This window comes from Capra hircus, chromosome 17, assembly GCF_001704415.2.
Source record: "Capra hircus breed San Clemente chromosome 17, ASM170441v1, whole genome shotgun sequence".
Taxonomy (NCBI): Eukaryota; Metazoa; Chordata; class Mammalia; order Artiodactyla; family Bovidae; genus Capra; species Capra hircus.
In genome coordinates, this window is record NC_030824.1 from 27,257,358 (window position 1) to 27,274,277 (window position 16,920).

The window sequence follows — 16,920 nt, forward strand, 5'->3', positions numbered from 1 at the left end:
GTGGCTTAAGACAACAGAAATTTACCTTCTCACAGTTCTGCAGGCCAGAAGTTCAAAATCAAGGTGTCAGGAAAACTGTGCTCCTTCCAGAAGCTCCTGGGAGAATAAGTCCCTGGTTCAGGAGCTTCTGGTGGTCCTGGTGTTCTGAGAGTCATAGCAGCATCTCTCCAGTCTTCTAGACCAGTATTTTCAACACTCTCTCTGTTGGTCTTCACATTAGCTCTCTCTTCCTCTGTGTAATCTCCCTCTGCTTCTCACTTGTGATGGTTGAGGACCCACTCACTTAGTTCAGGATAATCTCCCCAAATCAAGATTGTTAGCTTAATCACTTCTGCAAGGCCCTTCTTCCTGGTAAGGCAAGATTTACACATTCCATTGATCAGTATCTGGTATTTTTATTTTGGGTGGCCATTTTTTGGACTACTGCATAAGTGATCTCCTCTTTGAATATGCAAATATGTTGATATTTTTCTAATGGCACTAATCTCATTAAAAATAATTATATGTCTCACATGTGTAGATATAATTATAAAAATAATTATATGTCTCACAATGCATTACCTGTTGCACTGTTTTTGATATATTTTAAATCTGCTTTTATTATATTCAAGTGCTAGGCCTTAGGTTTACCAAACCAAGAAGACCAGATTCTTACATCCAAAGAGCTTGTAGCCTAGTTGGAGAGATGGACAAGTGAAGGAATAATTTCCAACAAATGTGAGGATGCTAAATATGCAGAGAAATCAGAGAGAGGCAGTCCCCTGGGGTCATGTACCAGTTCAGAGCACATGGGCCTAAAATTGCTTTGAATATAGAGGTTATGTCCAATTCATATATTTCTGAACACTAATTACTAGAATCTTGATTGAGGACTTTCAATATTACTAACCTGAAATGTGCACGATATATAATTAAAACCTAACCTTTTAGTGAGTGTGACCCTAATTCTTTGAGGTATTATGCAGAATAAAGGCCTCTACACTGTCTCCTTTTCTTTAAAAACATTATTTTTAAAAACATAATTCCACTTGACTACAATTGCTTGTTCTTTGCTAAGATGATAGGGAAGCATCTTATATCTTGGTCTATTGACTTATTTATCTCCCTCCCTTTTGAAATAATTGCGTCCTCAAAGGAAAGTAGGATTGTCTTACAATCTCTGCTCAACCTTCTGAACTAACCCTCAAGTTAATATCTAAGTGGCATAAAAGAGCTTTGATCTCTTCATTCTGATCCTCTGGTGATTGGCCCTCTGATGTGGAGGAATAAGAGCAGTTGCTCCTCTCATGATCCACCTTTTAGGATTTTTTTTCCGCCAAGGGCCTCAGGGGCATTGACTTTAGGTCAGAAGTGTTGCAGAGTTATGAAAGTTACAGTCTGGTTACAACTACATGTTCACTTATGACAATTTTCTCTTCCAATAATTTATTCCCACCTGTGTAAACAACAAGGATAATCTTTTAATTTGTTTGTTTTAGTCTTAATAGAATTATTACATCCTGATTTTTATTACGTTTTATAATACTTCTGCTCCCTTCACTCAAAAGCATCTTCTGTTCTGTGTGTCTCCCTGATAAAAAATTCTCACTTTAGTCTAGATAACCATAACTACAGTAAGCTGGCTTGTTTGAACATAAAGAAAATTTTTCTATGACATTTAGTAAAGAGAGTAAAGAAGACTTTATTCAAGAGAGGCTCCTGAACTAGACAGCAGGCTCAGCTTCTGAATAAAGAAAAGTAGAAATTCATAGCCAGGACACAGGGGGAGGGGTAGTGATTAGGAAATCACTAAGAGGAAGCAGGAAATTTGGGGGGATGAACCAACTTGAAAGGATTTCTGTGGAAGGTGGGTCAGAGTGACCAGCTGTGGGGACCAGGGTGGGGATGAGGAATTTGATCTGACATTTAGGGTGGTCAGATATCAACAGTGGATGGTTCTGACTGAACTGACCTAGTGGGATTCTTGCTAAAATTGGACCCTACAAGGACGGAGACAGGAGCCCCAGGGAGACTTTGGGTGAGCAGACATCTCAGAGGAGTAAGATAAGAATTTGATCCAAAAGAGATTCTCTTTTCTGAACATTCACGAGGACATTAAAAATATATGACAAAATCTTTCACCATCCCATCCTTGAAGGTAATTTATGCCTGCAGATAGTATGTGTTTCATGCACTGCAGGCAGTAGTTACTGCCATTCTTGAGTTAAATATAAGGACACTGAGGCTCATATTTGTAATTTATAGATATATGACATCATTAGGGCTTCCCCAGTGGCTCAACAGTAAAGAATCTACCCGCAATGCTGGAGATCCAAGAGACATGGGTTCAGTCTCTGGGTGGGGAAGATTCCCTGGAGGAGGGCATGGCAACCCACTCCAGTATTTTTGCCTGAAGAATCTCATGGACAGAGGAGCCTAGTGGGCTACTGTCCACAGGGTCATGAAGAGTTGGACACGATTGAAGTGACTGAGCACAGCATGTGACATCATTACTTTCTAGTAAACATATGTAAAGTAACATTTAAGTGAAACAACAACAACAGAAAAGAACACTGAAGCTCAGAAAAGCTAGGTAGACTTTCCAAGACCCAACAGCAAGGGAGTGCTGAAATGAAATAGTTTAGGATGACCTGGGATCACCAGTGCATAATTACAATGGAGAAACTGGAAGTTGGAGAAGGTAGCCACAGGGAGCTGGTCATCTGCTGTGATGGAAGGGACCTGGGGCTACAGGGGTCTGGCTCCACCCTCCTCCTGCCCCCAGCTTCCTACAACAACTTCCATTGTCCTAATCCATCAGGAAGGTAGGGGACAAGGGAGCTTTTCAATGCAGTCCACATGGGACATGGCCCAGTGTAGAGAAGAGGGCGCTGATATAGGGGAGCAAACAGGAGTTATCCATCTGAGGGGCAACAAAGTTAGGGTAATCTTTGTTCTGGGTTCAATGTTTGTATGTTAAAGCCCTCATATCCAGTAGCTCAGGATGTGGCCATATTGGGAGACAGATGTTTAAAGAGGCAAACAGTTTTTAAGAATGTGGCCATTAGGTTGGACCTAATCTAATTTGACTGGTATCCTCAGAAGAACTTTGAACACAGAAAGGAATAGAGGGAAGATGACATGAAGATTCAGGGGGAAGATAGCCATCTGCACACTGCGGAGAGAGGCCTGAAGCAGGTCTTTCCCTCATGGCCCAAGGTAGGAGCCAACTGTGATGCCTCAATCTCAGACTCCGGGCTGTGATAAAGGGAAGTTATTCTGTTTACTCCACTCAGGCTGTGGTACCTTGCTGTATCAGTCCTAGGAAATGAAAATATTTAAGGATGTGACCATGGAAATTATTGATTGAGGTGGAGTAGAGGACAATCAAAAACTAAGAACTGAAAAGCTTCTTTGAAGGGTTCCAACCCTGGTGGCTCAGAGGTTAAAGCGTCTGCCTGGAATGAGGGAGAACTAGGTTCTATCCCTGGGTTGGGAAGATCCCCTGGAGAAGGAAATGACAACCCACTCCAGTACTCTTGCCTGGAAAATCCCATGGAAGGAGGAGCCTGGTGGGCTACAGTCCATGGGGTCACAAAGAGTCGGACACGACTGAGCGACTTCACTTTCACTTTCTTTCAACCATCATATGGGCTTCCCTGGTGGCTCAGTAGCAAAGAATTTACCTCCAATGCAGGAAATGTGGGTTTGATCCCTGGGTGGGGAAGATCTCTTGGAGAAGGAAATGGGAACCCACTCCAGTGTTTTTGCCTGGGAAATCCCCCTGGACAGAGGAGCCTGGTGGGTTATAGTCCATGGGGTTGCAAAAGGGTTAGAGACAACTTAGCAACTAAACAACAACAACCATCACATATGTGGTTGTTGAAATCAAGATTTATGACAGGTAGGGTTGAAGAGGCTGCCAGTGAGCCAGGAGCTAAAATCAAGGGAGACAGATTTATGGAAGGGTAGGTAGGATCTGGATGCCCTGAGGTATGGGAGATAGATGGTGGCAGCAGGAGAATGTGGTGATTTTATCATGGAGGAGATAGAATGGTCTGGAAGAGACAATGAGGAGTGGCAGGCCCTGGGGAGGAGGGGACAGCCACCACTAGAAATGGCTTCGGAAAATGCATCTGTTTCTTTACTAATTTAACATGGATTTATTGAGCATCTGGTCCACACTCAGCACTCTTCTAACTCTAGCAGTGTATCAGTGAAAAAAATATTAAAACTCCTGCTCTTGTAAGGGAGAGATATAGTAATACATTTACTTAATGTCACGTGAGTGTATGTTCCTCGATTCTTTGTCTCGTCACAACAAAGATTTGGAGTGACGGACATTAAAGCCCCCTCAGCATGTCACAGCTCTCAGGTCTCGAATGGACCATGTTATAGCTCTTAGACAAATCAGTGTTACAGCTCAGTGTTACAGCTCTATTTTATTTAGAAGATAGCAGGAAAATCCATCTTCGAGGAGAAGAGCGCCCCAGTGCGCGGGAGAGAGAGAGAGAGAGCTACCTTTGGCTCCTCTATTTATATGTTTCTCTCTCCCTGGGCCTGTCCTATGTAAATTGGGCCAGCCAGGAGTGTTCTTTGTTTTACCTGAGGTCCTCACTCCGGTCCTCGGACCTTCTTTTGTTTCATTTTCGTGGGCTTTTCCCTTCCTTGTCTTGTAGCCACTGCCATTTTGGACTCCTTTTCCCTGTTCTACCTACCTAACACTTAATAAATAGTAAACAGAAACAACAAAAAATTATATGGCCCCTAGAACATATTAAATATCATTGGGAAAAGTAGCACAGAATAAGGCGAGTTAGGAACATGAGTAGAGGGTGACATTATATATATATATGTATGTATATATATACACACACAAATATGTATAAAATATATAATATATGGACACCAGGCTCCTCAGTCCATGGAATTTTCCAGGCAAGAATACTATAGAGGGTTGCCATGCCCTCCTCCAGGGGATCTTCCCAACCCAGGGATTGAACCTGGATCTCCTGCATTGCAGGTGGATTCTTTACCATCTAGCCCACTAGGGAAGCCCAATAAATAAATGTATATTATAATATATATAATATAAATATAAAGATACTTTTAAGGTTGAAATTTTAAACAATAATTAAGAATGTTAAACTGCCAAGAGAAGGGTGGAGAGCTTTTAGGTGTGTGATCGGCTGCTGGGTGAGGCTGCTGTGAGCTTCAGGGAAGGAGCTTGCAGTGCAGGAGAGCTGAGGCTCCTGAGCAGCAAGAGGAGGGAAGGCCATTTGGAGGAATGCTGTGGAGGAGAATCCACACAAGCCTCACTTCCAAATCCCACCTGAAGAATTTCTCCCTAAACCCACTGTTTTCTGATACAGATCTACCTCCTCTCTGATCTTCATGGTCCCCTTCCCTGGCAGTTTTCTTCTGCTTGGTTCTAGGATCCTATCCTCAGGCAGATTCCCTGTACTTCCTATAGGTATTACCCCAGGGCCTCACATACTGACTGTATTCTTATGATGCCATAATTTACATTTTCATCTCTTTCTTAAAAGATATTAATCTTGAACTGTATTTTTTAGGCATTTCACATTAAAGGTTAATTCATCGTTTTTTTCCCCCAAACTAGCTTCCACTTCTTTCTTATCTATTTCCAAGACACCCAAGCAAAATCTATCCTGTTGTCTTGGATTCTCTTCTCTTTTTCACTGACACCCCTGGGATATGGAATATTTCCTGCCATATAAGTGAACCAAGGATGTCACAGTCATTAGCAATTGCAGCCACCACAGATGGTGAGCTGGTAAGCCCTGAGGGAACTCAGGAAGGAAGAGAATATCTGCCATCTAGCAGGCATCAGGCTGTAGCCACTCCCCACAATGAGCCTGGAGGAAACTCAGGGTGTGAAAACACTGGCCCCAGAAAACTGAGGTGCATGTCAAAGGTATGATTTTAGTGAGTCCGGACTCTTGCATCTTACCATACATAGAAAAGTGCTAGGGGAATTGTTGAAGACGAGGGGAATTGTTGAAGATGAGGGGAATTGTTGAAAACGGTGGAGGAGTAAGATAGGGAGATCACCTTTGTCCTCATAACAACATCAAAAATGTATCTGTATGTGGAACAACTCCTACAGAATACTTTCTGAACACTGGCAGAAGATCCCAGACTTCTAAAAAGGCAAGCCAAGCTCGTCAGAATGAGGCAGAACAAATAGTAAAGATAAAAAATAGAGACAAAGAATTTTAGGGTGGGGACCAGTGCCCAAGGGAGGAAGTCATCAAGCAGGAGACATTTCCGTACACTTGAAAACCCCCTCATGAGTGGGGATGGAGGGTTCCCCTTCTAAACCTCAGAGGGGAATGCAGAAACAAGTGCTTAGAAGGCAATACAGAAAGAATTCACCACAGAGATCATTGCTGAACAGCACTTCCCAGCCAAGAAGCAGCTTGCATGCCCTCCATGGGGGCTGGGTGTTGAGGTTCAGGCTTTAGGGGTCAGATACCTGGAAGAGTACGGGCTTGACTGCCTTGAAGATACTCTGAAGGGGCTAGTATGACCCAGCTGAGAGAATCTAGGGAAAAGCCTAGGCCTCCCAGAGAGGTGAGAGATCATTGCAATGGGGACCCTTTAACTTCCCACACTTGCAGAATATAGGAACCCTCCTTTGTGAATGCCATAGATGGGACGAGCAACAGTAATGAACTACCCTACCCTAGAGGTAGATATGCCTGGCCAAAGCCCCAGCCAAAGTTATCCGGTTCAGAGTCTAGTTCGGAGGCAGAACTAGACATGACCGAAGTTTACTATCGCAGAGAGGGGGAACACAAACCGACTGGCCACTGCCAAAGCCAGGGTGAGTGCCTGAGGCAAGGGACAAATGATTGTCCCTGTGGTCTTGATCCCAGAGGTAATAGCTCCCACCAAGCCATGAGCAGGCACAAGTTACGACCCATACATTCCTGGGAGCTTATGCAGTTTGGCTCTGCGAGGGACACAATGCCCAGGGCCAATCCCTCTGGGAAAGTGCACTACCCAGTTCAGACTGTAGCAGTTTCTTGCAGGCCTCAACTGCAGCAGGCACTCCCCAAACACCCCACTTGTGGCTGCCATACCTCTCCCTCTCCCCAGCCTGACTTATTTTTTCATATTTTACAGTACTCTTTAGTCATATTGCATTTCCCCCATGTTTCTGATTTTGTATTGTTGTTAGTCTAGTTTTTAGTACTCATTTTCACTTGTGGATTTGTTTATTGGCTTGATTACTCTCTTCTTTTATAATTCCTATTTTTATCCTTTTTTTCCTTTTCTCTTTGCAAGTGTGTGAGATACACCAAAACACTACTGGACACAGCACTACACTTCAGAAGGACAAGATCCAGTCCCATCCACCAGAGCACAGGCACAAGCCCCCCTAACCAGGAAACCTTCACAAGGCACTGGTCCAACCCCACCCATAGGGGGAAGATTCCATAAATAAGAGGAACTACAACCTTCCTGCCTGCAGAAAAGAGACCTGAAACACAGTGAATTAAAAAAATAAAAAGACAGAGATATATGCAGCAGATGAAGGAACATGCTAAAACCCTACAAAACCAAACAAATGAAGAGGAAATAAGAAGTCTGCCTGAAAAAGAATTAAGAGTAATGACAGCAAACATGACCCAAAAGCTTAGAAATGAAATGGAGGCACAGATAAAAAGAATGGAGCCATGCACTGAGAAAATACAAGAAAAGTTTAATGAGGACCTAGAAGAAATAAAAAATAGACAATCAACAATGACCAGCACAATAATTGAGATGAAAATACACTAGAGGGAACCAATAACAGAATAACAGATAAGCGAGCTGGAAGATAGAATGGTGTAAGTAACCATGCAAATGGAAATCTAAAGAAAGTGAGAATCACTGTACTCATATCAGATAAAAATAGATTTTAAAGACTGTTCCAAGAGACAAGGAAGGACACTACATAATGATCAAAGGATCAATCCAAGAAGATAGAGCAATTATAAATATGTATGCACCCAACATAGGAGCACCTCAACACATAAGACATAAATGCTAACAACTATTAAAGGAGAAATTGACAGTTGCACAATAATACTGGGGGATTTTAGCACCCCCACTCACACCAATGAGCAGATCATCTAGACAGAAAATTAATAAGGAAACACAAGCTTTAAATGATACACTGGACAGTTGGACCTAATTAATATCTACAGGGCAGTTCGTTAAAAAACAGAAGATTTCAATTTTTTCTCAAGTGCACATGAAGCAGTCTCCAGGATAGACCACATCTTGGGTCACAAGTCAAGCACTGGTAAATTAAAAAAACTGAAAACATTTCAAGCATCTTTTCTGATCACAATGCTATAAGATTAGATGTAAACTATAGGGAAAACATACCTGTTAAAAGCACAAACACGTGGAGGCTGAACAATATACTTCTGAATAACAAAGAGGTCACTGAAAAAAATAAGAAAAAAATACCAGAAACAAATGACAATGAAAACATGACAACTAGAATTTGGGAGATGCAATAAAAGCAGTGCTATGAGGGAATTTTATATCAATACAAGTCTACCTCAAGAAACAAGAGAAACATCATACACCTAGAAAAAGAAGAACAACCCCCCCCTCCAAAATTAGTAGAAGGAAAAAAATCATAAAGATCAGAGCAGAAATAAATGAAAAGGAAACAATAGCAATGATCAATAAAACTAAAAGCTTGTTCTTTGACAAGATAAACAAAATTGACAAACCATTAGCCAGACACATCATGGAAAAAGGGAGAAGACTCAAATCAATAAAATTAGAAATGAAAAAAGAGAAGTTACAACAGAACACAGAAATACAAAGGATCATAAGAGATTACTATGAGCAACTATATGCCAATAAAATGGACAACCTGGAAGAAGTAGAAAAATTCTTAGAAAAATTTAACCTTTCAAAACTGAATAAGAAAGAAATAGAAAGTCTGAATAGACCAATCATAAGCATGGAAATCAAAACTGTAATAAAAAATCTTACAACAAACAAAAGCCCAGGGCCAGATGGCTTCACAGGTAAATTCTACCAAAAGTTTAGAGAAAAGCTAGCACCTGTTCTGCTCAAAGTCTTGCAGAAAATTGCAGAAGAAGGAAAACTCTTAAACTCATTCTACGAGACCACCATCACGCTGATACCAAAACCAGACAAAGATACCACAAAAAGAAAATTACAGATCAATATCACTGATGAACACAGTTGCAAAAATCCTCAACAAAATTCTAGCGAACAGAAACCAACAGCATATTAAAAGGATCATACATCATGATAAAGTGAAATTTATGGGGATGCAAGGATTGTTCAATAATGCAAATCAATCAATGTGATATAGCAAATTGAAGGATAAAAACCATGAGATGATCATATGATCATCTCAATAGATGCAGAGAAAGCTTTTAACAAAATTCAGCACTGATTTATGATGTTATGATGTTCAACACCTACTCCAGAAAGTAGGCATAGAAGGAACATACTTCAGCATAATAAAGGCCATATACAAGAAATCTGCAGCATACATTATTCTCAATGGTGAAAGTCTGAAAGCATTTCCTCTAAGACCAGGAACTAGACATGGCTTCCCACTCTCACCACTATTATTCAATGTAGTTTTGAAAGTACTAGCAATGACAGAGAAGAAAAAGAAATAAAAAGAATCCAGATTGGAAAAGAAGTAAAACTCTCACTCTTTGCAGATGATATATTATACATAGAAAACCCTAAAGAGGCCATCAAAAAATTACTAGAGCTAATCAATGAATATAGTAAGGTCTCAGGATATAAAATTAATACATAGAAATCCCTTGCATTTCTACACACTAACAATGAAAAATCAGAAGGAGAAATTAAGCAAAAAAAAAAAAAATACCATTCACCGTTTCAACACAAAGAATAAAATACTTAGGAATAAACCTATCTAAAATGATAAAAACCTGTATGCAGAAAACTATAAGACACTGACGAAAGAAGTCAAAGATGATGCAAACAGATGGACAGATATACTATGTTCTTGGATTGGAAGATCAATATTGCGAAAATGACTATATTACCCAAAGCAATCTGCAGATTCAATACAATCCCTATCAAATTACCAATGGTTTTTTTCAAAGAATAAGAGCAAAAAACTTCACAATTTGTATGGAAACACAAAAGACCCCGAATAGCCAAAGCAATCCTGAGAAAGAAAAACGGAGCTGGAGGAATCAACCTTCCTGACCTCAGACTATGCTACAAATCTACAAAGCTACAGTCATCGAGACAGTATTGTATTGGCACAAAACCATTAATATAGACCAATAGAACAAGATAGAAAGACCAGAGATAAACACACACCTTTGGGCACCTTAGGGCTTCCCAGCTGGTGCTAGAGGTAGAAAGCCCACCTGCCAATGCAGGAGATGTGGGTTTGATCCCTGGGTTGGGAAGATCCCTTTGAAGAGGGCATGGCAATCCATTTAAGTATTCTTGCCTGGAGAATCCCATGAGTATAGGAGCCTGATGGGCTACAGTCCATAGGGTTACAAAGAGTCAGACATGACTGAAGTGACTTAGCACACACATGGGCACATTATCTTTGACAAAGGAGGCAAGTATATACAGTGGAGGAGAGATAACCTCTTCAATAAGTGGTGCTGGGAAGATTGGAAAGTTATATGTAAAAGAATGACAGTAGAACATTTCCTAACACCATACATTAAAAATAAACTCAGAATGGATTAAAGACTTAAATGTAAGGCCAGAAACTGTAAAGCTCTTAGAGGAAAACATATGCAGTACACTCTCTGACATTAATCACAACAAGATCCTTTTTAGCCCACCTCTTAGAGTAATGGAAATAAAAACAAAAATGAACAAATGAGACCTAATTAAACTTTAAATCTTCTGCATAGCAAAAGAAGCAATAAATAAGGTTAAAAGGCAACCCTCAGAATGGGAGAAAATAATTGCAAATGAAACAACTGACAAAGGATTAATCTCCAAAATGTATAAGAAGCTTATATTTGTTTTTCAATATCAGGAAAACAAACAGCCCAATCAAAAAAAAAAAAAGGTAGAAGATCTAAAGTAAACATATGAAAAGATGCTTAACATTTCTCATTATTAAAGAAATACAAATCAAAACTACAATGAGGTATTACCTCATACCAATCAGATGGCCATCATCAAAAAAATCTACAAACAATAAATGCTGGGGAAGATGTGGAGAAATGGGAACCTTCTTGCATAGTTGGTGGGAATATAAATTGATACAGCTGCTATGGAGAATAGAAAGGACATTCCTTAAAAAAAAAAAAAAGGACTAGAACTACCATATGACCCAGCAATCCCACTACTGGGCATAACCCTGAGAAAACTGTAATTGAAAAAGACATATGTACCCCAAGGTTCATAGCAGCACTATTTACAATAGCTAGGACGTGGAAGCAACTTAGATGTCCACCAATAGATGAATGGATAAAGAAGAGGTGGTACATATATACAATGGAATATTGTGTGTGTGCTAAGTTGCTTCAGTTGTGTTTGACTCTTTGCCATCCTTATGGATTGTAGCCTGCTATGCTCCTCTGTCCATGGATTCTCCAGGTAAGAATAATGGAGTGGGTTGCTATGCCCTCCTCTATGGGATCTTCCCAACTCAGGGTTTGAACCCGTTCTTATGTCTCCTGCATTGGCAGGCAGGTTCTTTACTTCTTGTGCCACCTGGGAAACCCACAATGGAATATTACTCTGCCATAAAAAAGAACAAATCTGAGTCAGTTCTACTGAGGTGGATGAGCCTAGAGCCTATACAGGCTGAAGTAACCTATACAGAGTGAAGTAAGTCAGAAAAAGCAAATAATGTATATGAATGCATATATATGGAATCTAGAAAAATGTTATTGATGAACCTATTTGCAGGGAAGGAATGGAGACTCAGATGTACAGAACTGACTTGTGGATGCAGTGGGGAAGGAGAGAGTGGGATGAGTGGAGAAAGTAGCATCGACATATATACACTGCCATATGTAAACAGATAGCTTGTGAGAAGTTGCCGTATAACAGAGAGCCCAGCCTAACACTCTGTCATGCTCTAGAGGGGTGGGAGTGGGGAAAGGAAGGGAGACTCAAAAGGGAGGTGATATATGTTTAATTATGGCTGATTTGCATTGTGGTACATCAGAAACCAACACAACATTGTAAAGCAATTTTCCCCAATTAAAAATAAGTTTAAAAAAAAGTGAAAGTCGCTCAGTCATGTCCACCCCTTTGTGACCCTATGGACTATACAGTCAGTGGAATTCTTCAGGCCAGAATACTGGAGTGGGTAGCCTTTCCCTTCTCCAGGGGATCTTCCCAACCCAGAGATTGAACCCAGGTCTCCTGAGTTGCAGGTGGATTGTTTACCAGCTGAGCCACAAGGGAAGCCTAAAATTAAGAATTAAAAAAAAAAAAAAGGAAAGAAAAAGAAAAATGCTAAATCCCTTAAGTTGGGATATCTTTTTTTTTTTTTAATTTACAATAATTTTTTGACATTCAGACTACCTGCCTTTTGTTGCAAAACTTCTACATAACCTGGCTCCTCCCCTCCCCTCCTCAGAGCAGTTCTCTCACGGTTGCTTGAGGTGCTGTCTCCTGGACTTGAAGTCTCAAACATTCTCACTGAATAAAATGTAACCCTAAACTTTAAGGTTGTGAATATTTTTAAGTTCACTCCTCTTTGCCTTCAAACAATGATTTATTAGCTTTAGAAACACCGCTGTCATCACTCTCCTCTTCTCTCTCTCGCCATGCTTACTGACAGTCTTCAGTCAAAGCTCTAATCAGCTTTTGTATGCACCTCCTACAGGTAAAGGTAAAGTTTCAAAGGCAAGTGGTCTATTCAAATATGTTACTATAATTACTTTCTTCCACCATGAACTGGCCACCTGAGAGCAGAACCATAGTTTATTAAACACTAAATAATTCAACACAATATAGTTAACTATTTTTAATATAGGAATAATAAAAATGATGTATTCCTCTTACTGGCAAATCCTTGGTTTAATAAACATAAAGACAAAGGAGAGCACAATTCTGAGAGCTTGTATCTAGCGTTTAATATTTTGTTTATATGAATGCACTTCTTTGAAGTTTATCTTTCCTTGAAGTTCAGCTCCAGATTTAGAGTTAAGGGAAGTAAACTGAGATAGGTATTATGACTGGAAACTAGGTGACTTGCAATTTTACTTTTAGAAATGCTCTCTGTTCTAAACTAATTTTTAATATGATGCTTTATGAAGATTAAAATAAGAGTGGTGCTCAGGTAGATATGCCCCAAAGCAGAGCTGTGTAAACATTTCCCTGATGTTGGCTCCGGGAGCATTGACTTTATTGTAAACATTCAAGCTTGGCATCACTGAGGATAGCTGGAAAGGCTAGAAGTTCTCAGAATGTGGCTTCAGATTTCACTTCTCATTTATCTCAAAATGAAATCAAACATTGCAGAACATGCTCTCACAAATAGACCTTTTAACATTTTGAATTAAAAGCATACAACCTGAGGCTAGAAACTGGTTTTGAAATATTTGTCTCAGAAAAATTATTTGCTTATTTTCAGTTAAAATCTAGAAACAGTTTAAAGTGGAAAAAGTTTAAACTCCATTAGAAGAATCAGAGTTTTCTATGTAATTAATTGTTAATCTTTACTGTTACATTAATGAAATCATTTCCCTAAAGTATAAGGAAGTATAAAGACTTCTATCCAATGGATGCCAAGAATAGACCTGTATAGGTCCAAAATAAAAAATAAATACAGTTATCATTTAATACATCAGTCCCTTTCAAACTTCTCATTTTCATTTGCAGTATCACAGATAGAATACTCATAGTTTATTTTAAAATCTACCTATATAGTGATCACAGTGTAATCAGCCTGGTAATTCAGAAATTGCTATCAATGTTACAATAGTTTTTTCAACATTTAATCATGCTTTTGAACTTTACACAGATGACTTCAAATTGTTTTAAAAATGAAAACCTTTTGTTGTTGTTGTTTGTTTAAAAGAAAAATTCAGGAGGCAAACGGTGTAGACATACAATACAAATGACCTTTTGGAAAGTTTTAGCTCAAATGGAGGAAATAGTAAAATGAGTGGAGGTTGGTGGAGAAAGTGGGATCAAAATAAGATTTTACTTTTTCTTTTGAAGATGAGAGAAGTAACACACGCTTGTATGATGTTGGAAATACTTCAATAGAGGGAGAAAATTTGGGGAAACAGAAAATAGCAGGAAGATTGCTGGTGAATAAACCTAGTACACACATGGAGGAATGAAACTTAGCTGAAAACACTGGTAGTTCAGTGAAGGCAAGGCTTATGGGATAATGCTGGTCAGTGGAAGATATGAAAAAGGAATCTGGAGATTCTTTTCTGATGGCTTCGGTTTTGTCAGTAACAGAGAATGAAGGTTCCCGACTGGGAGTGATAAAGAAGGGAAGTTTGAAGAAAGGAAGTAGGGAGGGTCCTCAAGGGAGCAGCAAGCGGGAATACCTCCAGCTTTCTCTCCTGTGGTGTCCACGGGCACATGATTTCCTGTTTTCCACCAACCACATTCAAATGCTTTGCTGTAGGTGTGTAATGGGTGGAGAGTTGGATTAACTGCTGTTGTGATTTGCAAAACGAGAGAAAGAGAGTTGAGGATGATTTCATGGGAGTGATTAATGACAGTGGAATTTAAGCTGAATAAGGAGATTTAAAAAGGAAATGAAGAAGATGAAAGTTAGTGAAAAAAGGTAGGATCATGGGATTAGACATTGCAGCAGGTTTTTAAATCAGAGAATTACTGAGAATGTGTGGGAAGAAAAGGAAAGGAGATGGTGGTAAAAAGAATTGAGTGAGGGGAACTGAGATCACAGGAGGGCTGTGTTTATTAGTGTTGACAAGGCCAGGGTGGTTGAGACATGGGAAGGGGAGAGCTACAGAGGAGAGAAATTTAGGAATTGAGAGCCCAGGGACTTGGAAGAATCTATGTGTAAGCTGATAGCCAAGAACTCAGACGAGATACAGAATCAGGAGCAAATATTTGAGATACGTGCGCTTGAGAAACCATTTCTACAGATGACAGCCTCAGTGAGGAATGAGATTAAAAAGTGCAGGGTTGTCCACAGAAGGGAGGAGGTTTGATCTGAAAGCCACATCAGGAGCAAGTAGAACACCTGTTCCAGCTCTAAAAGGATGATGGTTAGGGGGCTGCAATGGGTAAACATAACACAAGCTGTCATGCTTGGAGAGGGCAATAAGGACATGGTTTCTCAAGGGATAACACTGAAGAGCAAAAATAAAGTTATGAACTTAAATGAAACTGTTGACTCATTAATTTTGACAAGCATGTAGCACAGTGCATTGTGCTTAGTAGGAAGTCTTTGTTGAATGTTTTACCTTTGTCTTTAATTTTTGTAATTTTGATCCCTATGCATCTTGTGTCTTGGTGTGTTCCTCCTAGGGTTTATCCTCCCTGGACCCTCTGTGCTTCCTGGACTTAGTTAGCTATTTCCCCCCTCTCCCCATGTTAGGGAAGTTTTCAGCTATTATCTCTTCAAATATTTTCTCAGGTCCTTTTTCTTGCTCATCCTGGTGGTGCAGAAGTTAAAGCGTCTGCCTGCAATGTGGGAGACCTGGGTTTGATCCCTGGGTTGGGAAGATCCCCTGGAGAAGGAAATGGCAACCCACTCCAGTATTCTTGCCTTGAGAATCCCATGGACGGAGGAGCTTGGTGGGCTACAGTCCATGGGTTGCAAAGAGTCGGACACGACTGAGTGACTTCACTTCACTTCACTTCCTTCTGGCACCCTTATAATGTGAATGTTGGTGCATTTAATGTTGTCCCAGAAGTCTCTTAGACTATTTTCATTTCCTTTCATTCTTTTTTCTATACTCTGTTTTGAGGCAGTGATTTCCACCATTCTGTCCTCCAGGTTATTTATCTGTTCCTCCACCTCAGTTATTCTGCTACTGATTCCTTCCAGTGTATTATTCCTCTCTGTTTGTTTGTTCTTTAGTTCTTGAGGGTCTTGGTAAACATTTTTTGCATTTCTCCATTGTTTTCCTGAGATCTGGAATCATCTTCACTGCTATTATTCTGAATTCTTTTTCTGGAAGATTGCCTATCTCCACTTCATTTAGTTGTTCCTCCGTGATTTTAGGAACCTGGAATGTTAGGTCCATCAATCAAGGCAAATTGGAAGTGGTCAAACAGGAAATGGCAAGAGTGACATTTTAAGAATGTTGACATTTTAGGAATCAGCGAACTAAAATGGACTGGGATGGGTGAATTTAACTCTGATGACCATTATATCTACTACTGTGGGCAAGAATTCCTTAGAAGAAATGGAGTAGCCATCATAATCAGCAAAAGAGTCCAAAATGCAGTACTTGGATGCAGTCTCAAAAACCACAGAATGATCTCTGTTTGTTTCCAAGGCAAACCTTTTAATATCACGGTAATCCAAGTCTATGCCCTGACCAGTAATGCTGAAGAAGCTGAAGTTGAACGGTTCTGTGAAGACCTACAAGACCTTTTAGAACTAACACCCCCAAAAGATGTCCTTTTCATTCTAGGGGACTGGAATGCAAAAGTAGGAAGTCAAGAAACACCTGGAGTAACAGGCAAATTTGGCCTTGGAGTACAGAATGAAGCAGGGCAAAGACTAATAGAGTTTTGCCAAGGGAATGCACTGGTCATAGCAAACACCCTCTTCCAACAGCACATGAGAAGACACATGGACATCACCAGATGGTCAACACCGAAATCAGATTGATTATAGTCTTTGCAGCCAAAGATGGAGAAGCTCTATACAGTCAGCAAAAACAAGACCAGGAGCTGACTGTGGCTCAGATCATGAACTCCTTATTGCCAAATTCAGACTTAAATTGAAGAAAGTAG

The 16,920-nt window shown here is 40.0% G+C and overlaps 1 protein-coding gene across 1 annotated transcript in view; it reads left to right on the forward strand.

The window, feature by feature from the left end:
* ZNF605 (zinc finger protein 605) overlaps window positions 1-7,948 on the forward strand; it is a 111,254-nt gene extending 103,306 nt beyond the window's left edge. Inside the window, exon 4 of the transcript XR_001919402.1 lies at window positions 7,294-7,948. The gene's annotated coding sequence lies outside the window, so the exon portion shown is untranslated. The remainder of the gene's footprint in view (window positions 1-7,293) is intronic.